Consider the following 5,985-nt stretch of genomic DNA (forward strand, 5'->3'; position numbering starts at 1 on the left):
AGTCTGTAGCAATCTGGAAACTTTGTATACTTTTGTAACTCCAAAAATTCTATTAAAAATAGGAAAGAATATAGAAAATTGTATAGAAGTATTGTGTAAAAATTTCAAAAACTTTTGAAGTTCTAGAAAAAAAAGAAAATTCACACACTACAGCAAAAGTTTTTGTTTTTGCACCGCACATAGGAAACAAGCAATCTAACCATCCTAAAACCAAAACTTGGTGATGCGGCTTGAACTACGTCGGTATTTCCCCAAGGAGGAAGGGATGATACAGCACAACGATAGGTATTTCCCTCAGTCATGATACCAAGGTTATCGAACTAGTAGGAGAACCACGTGCAACCCGACTTAAAAGATGTTGGGGAACGTACTAATAATTCAAAATTTTCCTACGTGTCACCAAGATCAATCTAGGAGATACTAGCAATGAGAGGGAGGGAGTGCGTCTTCATACCCTTGAAGATCGCTAAGCAGAAGTGTTACAAGAATGTGGTTAATGGGGTCGTACTCGCGGTGATTCAAATCGTGGAAGATCCGATCCAAGCGCCGAACGGACGGCGCCTCCGCGTTCAACACACGTACAGCCCGGGGATGTCTCCTCCTTCTTGATCCGGCAAGGGGGGAGGAGAAGTTGAGGGAGAGCTCCGGCAGCACAACAGCGTGGTGGTGGAGCTTGCGGTTCTCCAGCAGAGCTTCGCCAACCACTACGGAGGAGAAGGAGGTGTTGGAGGGTGGAGGGCTGCGCCAGGGGAAAGGGTGCGGCTGCCCTCCCACCCCCACCTATTTATAGGGTGAAGGGGAGAGGGGGCTGACCCCCTTAGATACATCTAGAGGGGGGCAGGAGGGGGAGACTTGCCCCCCAAGCAGGTCCCCCTCCCCCTAGGGTTTCCAACCCTAGGCGTCTTGGGCCCTTGGGGGCGCACCAGCCCACTAGGGGGATAGTTCCCTCCCATATTCAGCCCACTAAGTCCTCCGGGGCCGGTGGCCCCACCCGGTGGACCCCTGGACACCTTTTGATGGTCCTGGTACAATACCGATAACCCCCGAAACCATTCCGGCGACTGAAACTGGACTTCCCATATATAAATCTTCACCTCCGGACCATTCCGGAACTCCTCGTGACGTCCGGGATCTCATCCGAGACCCCGAACAACCTTCGGTAACCACATACAATTTCCCATAACAACTCTAGCGTCACCGAACCTTAAGTGTGTAGACCCTACGAGTTCGGGAAACATGTAGACATGACCGAGACATCTCTCCGGCCAATAACCAACAGTTAGATCTGGATACCCATGTTAGCTCCCACATGTTCCATGATGATCTCATCGGATGAACCACAATGTCGAGGATTCAACCAATCCTGTATACAATTCCCATTACCCATTGAAATGTTACTTGCCCGAGATTCGATCGTCGGTATCCCCATACCTCGTTCAATCTCGTTACCGGCAAGTCCCTTTACTCGTTCCATAATGCATGATCCCGTGGCTAACTCCTTAGTCACATTGAGCTCATTATGATGATGCATTACCGAGTGGGCCCAGAGATACCTCTCCGTCATACGGAGTGACAAATCCCAGTCTCGATTCGTGCCAACCCAACAGATACTTTCGGAGATACCTGTAGTGCAACTTTTTAGCCACCCAGTTATGTTGTGACATTTGATACACCCAAAGCATTCCTACGGTACCCGGGATTTGCACAATCTCATGGTCTAAGGAAATGATACTTGTCATTAGAAAAGCTCCAGCAAACGAACTACACGATCTTGTGCTATGCTTAGGATTGGGTCTTGTCCATCACATCATTCTCCTAATGATGTGATCTCGTTATCAATGACATCCAATGTCCATGGTCAAGAAACCACAGCCATATATTGATCAACGAGCTTGTCAACTAGAGGCTTACTAGGGACATGATGTGGTCTATGTATTCACACATGTATTACGGTTTTCGATTGATACAATTATAGCATGAACAATAGACAATTATCATGAACAAGGAAATATAATAATAACCACTTTATTATTGCCTCTAGGGCATATTTCCAACAGTCTCCCACTTGCACTAGAGTCAATAATCTAGTTACATTGTGATGAATCGAACACCCATAGAGTTCTGGTGTTGATCATGTTTTGCTCATGGAAGAGGTTTAGTCAATGGATCTGCGACATTCAGATCCGTATGCACTTTACAAATATCTATGTCTCCATCTTGAATATATTCACGAATGGAGTTGAAGCGACGTTTGATGTGCCTAGTCTTCTTGTGAAACCTGGGCTCCTTGGTAAGGGAAATAGCTCTAGTGTTGTCACAGAAGAGAGTCATCGGGCCCGACGCATTGGGAATCACTCCTCGGTCGGTGATAAACTCCTTCATCGAGACTGCTTCCTGTGCTGTCTGCGAGGCAGCTATGTACTCCGCTTCACATGTAGATCCAGTCACAACGCTTTGCTTGCAACTGCACCAGCTGACTGCCCCACCATTCAAAATATACACGTATCCGGTTTGTGACTTGGAGTCATCCAGATTTGTGTCAAAGTTAGCATCGACGTAACCCTTTACAACGAGCTCTTCGGCACCTCCATAAACGAGAAACATATCCTTAGTCCTTTTCAGGTACTTTAGTATATTCTTGATCGATGTCCGGTGTTCCATTCTGGGATCACTTTGGTACTTCCCTACCAAACTTACGGCAAGGTTCACATCAGGTCTAGTACACAACATGGCATACATAATAGAGCCTATGACTGAGGCATAGGGGATGACACTCATCATTTCTCTATCTTCTGTCGAGGTCGGGCATTGAGCTGTGATCAATCTCACACCTTGAAATACAGGCAAGAACCCCTTCTTGGACTGATCCATATTGAACTTCTTCAATATCTTGTCAAGGTATGTGCTTTGTGAAAGATCAATGAGGCGTCTCGATCTATCTCTATAGATCTTAATGCCTAATATGTAAGCAGCTTCTCCAAGGCCCTTCATTGAAAAACACTTATTCAAGTAGGCCTTTATGCTTTCCAAAAGTTCTATATCATTTCCCATCAATAGTATGTCATCCACAGATAATATGAGAAATGTTACAGAGCTCCCACTCACTTTCTTGTAAATACAGGCTTCTCCATAAGTCTGCATAAACCCAAACGCTTTGATCATTTCATCAAAGTGAATGTTCCAACTCCGAGATGCTTGCACCAGCCCATAGATGGAGTGCTGCAGCTTGCATACCTTGTCAGCATTCTTAGGATCGACAAAACCTTCTGGCTGCATCATATACAACTCTTCCTTAAGGAAACCGTTAAGGAATGCTGTTTTGACGTCCATTTACCATATCTCATAATCATAGAATGCGGCAATTGCTAACATGATTCGGACGGACTTCAGCTTCGCTACGGGTGAGAAGGTCTCATCATAGTCAACTCCTTGAAATTTTCGATAGCCCTTAGCGACAAGCCGAGCCTTATAGACGGTCACATTACCATCTGCGTCAGTCTTCTTCTTAAAGATCCACTTATTCTCTATGGCATGCTAATCATCGGGCAAGTCCACCAAAGTCCATACTTTGTTCCCATACATGGATCCTATCTCGGATTTCATAGCTTCAAGCCATTTGTTGGAATCCGGGCCCGCCATCGCTTCTTCATAGTTCGAAGGTTCACCATTGTCTAACAACATGATTTCTAGGACAGGGTTGTCGTACCACTCTGGTGCGGAACGTGTCCTTGTGGACCTACGAAGTTCAGCAGTAACTTGACCCGAAGTTTCATGATCATCATCATTAACTTCCTCTCTAGTCGGTGCAGGCACCAAAGAAACATCTTCCTGAGCTGCGCTACTCTCCGGTTCAAGAGGGGGCACCTCATCAAGTTCTAATTTCCTCCCACTTACTTCTTTCGAGAGAAACTCTTTCTCTAGAAAGGATCCATTCTTGGCAAAAAAGTTCTTGCCTTCGGACCTGAGGTAGAAGGTATACCCAATAGTTTCCTTAGGGTATCCTATGAAGACGCATTTTTCTGATTTGGGTTCGAGATTTTCAGGTTGAAGTTTCTTCACATAAGCATCGCATCCCCAAACTTTCAGAAACGATAGCTTAGATTTCTTTCCAAACCATAATTCATACGGTGTCATCTCAACGGATTTAGACGGTGCCCTATTTAAAGTGAATGTGACAGTCTCTAAAGCATAACCCCAAAATGATAGCGGTAAATTGGTAAGAGACATCATAGATCCCACCATATCCAATAGAGTGCGATTATGATGTTCCGACACACCATTATGCTGAGGTGTTCTAGACGGCATGAGTTGTGAAACAGTTCCGCGTTTCCTTAAGTGTGTGCCAAACTCGTGACTCAAATATTCTCCTCCACGATCTGATCACAAGAACTTTATTTTCCTATCATGTTGATTCTCTACCTCGCTCTGTAATTCCTTGAACTTTTCAAAGATCTCAAACTTGTGTTTCATTAGGTAGACATACCCATATCTACTTAAGTCATCAGTGAGGGTGAGAACATAACAATAGCCACCGCGAGCCTCAACGCTCATTGGACCGCATGCATCAGTATGTATTATTTCCAACAAGCTGGTTGCTCTCTCCATTGTTCCGAAGAACGGGGTCTTGGTCATTTTGTCCATGAGGCATGGTTCACACGTGTCAAATGATTCATAATCAAGAGACTCCAAAAGTCCATCTGCATGAAGTTTCTTCATGCGTTTGACACCAATGTGACCAAGGCGGCAGTGCCACAGGTATATGGGACTACCATTATCAACCTTACATCTTTTGGCATTCACACTATGAATATGTGTAACATCACGTTCAAGATTCAATAAAAATAAACCATTGACCAGCGGGGCATGACCATAAAACATATCTCTCAAATAAATAGAACAACCATTATTCTTGAATTTAAATGATTAGCCATCTCGCATTAAACGAGATCCAGATACAATGTTCATGCTCAAAGCTGGCACTAAATAACAATTGTTGAGGTTTAAAACTAATCCCGGAGGTAGATGTAGAGGTAGTGTGCCGACGGCGATCACATCGACCTTGGAACCATTCCCGACGCGCATCGTCACCTCGTCCTTCGCCAGTCTCCGCTTATTCTCTAGCTCCTATTTTGAGTTACAAATGTGAGCAACCGCACCGGTATCAAATACTCAGGAGCTACTACAAGCGCTGGTAAGGTACACATCAATAACATGTACATCATATATACCTTTGGCGTTGCCGGCCTTCTTATCCGCTAAGTACTTGGGGCAGTTCCGCTTCCAATGACCATTTCCCTTGCAATAAAAGAACTCAGTCTCAGGCTTGGGTCCATTCTTTGGCTTCTTCCCGGCAATTGACTTACCGGGCGCGGAAACTCCCTTGCCGTCCTTCTTGAAGTTCTTATTACCCTTGGCTTTCTTGAAACTAGTGGTCTTATTCACCATCAACACTTGATGTTCTTTTTTAATCTCCACCTCCGCTAATTTCAACATTGAATATAACTCAGGAATGGACTTCTCCATCCTTTGCATATTGAAGTTCATCACAAAGCTCTTGTAGCTAGGTGGAAGCGACTGGAGGATCCTGTCAATGATTGAGTCATCTGGAAGATTAACTCCCAACTGAGACAAGCGGTTGTGCAACCCAGACATTTTGAGTATATGCTCGCTGACAGAAGTGTTTTCCTCCACCTTACAACTAAAGAACTTGTCGGAGACTTCATATCTCTCGACCCGGGCATGAGCTTGGAAAACCATTCTTAGCTTTTGGAACATCTCATATGCTCCGTGTTGCTCAAAACACTTTTGGAGCCCATGTTCTAAGCTGTAAAGCATGCCACACTAAACCAGGGAGTAATCATCATTACGCGACTGCTAGGCATTCATAATGTCTTGAGTTGCTGGGAAAATGGGTGCGTCACCTAGCGGTGCTTCAAGTACATATGCTTTCTTGGCAGCTATGAGGATGATCCTCAAGTTACGGAC

The sequence above is a fragment of the Triticum dicoccoides genome, chromosome 2A (assembly GCF_002162155.2).
Source record: "Triticum dicoccoides isolate Atlit2015 ecotype Zavitan chromosome 2A, WEW_v2.0, whole genome shotgun sequence".
Taxonomy (NCBI): Eukaryota; Viridiplantae; Streptophyta; class Magnoliopsida; order Poales; family Poaceae; genus Triticum; species Triticum dicoccoides.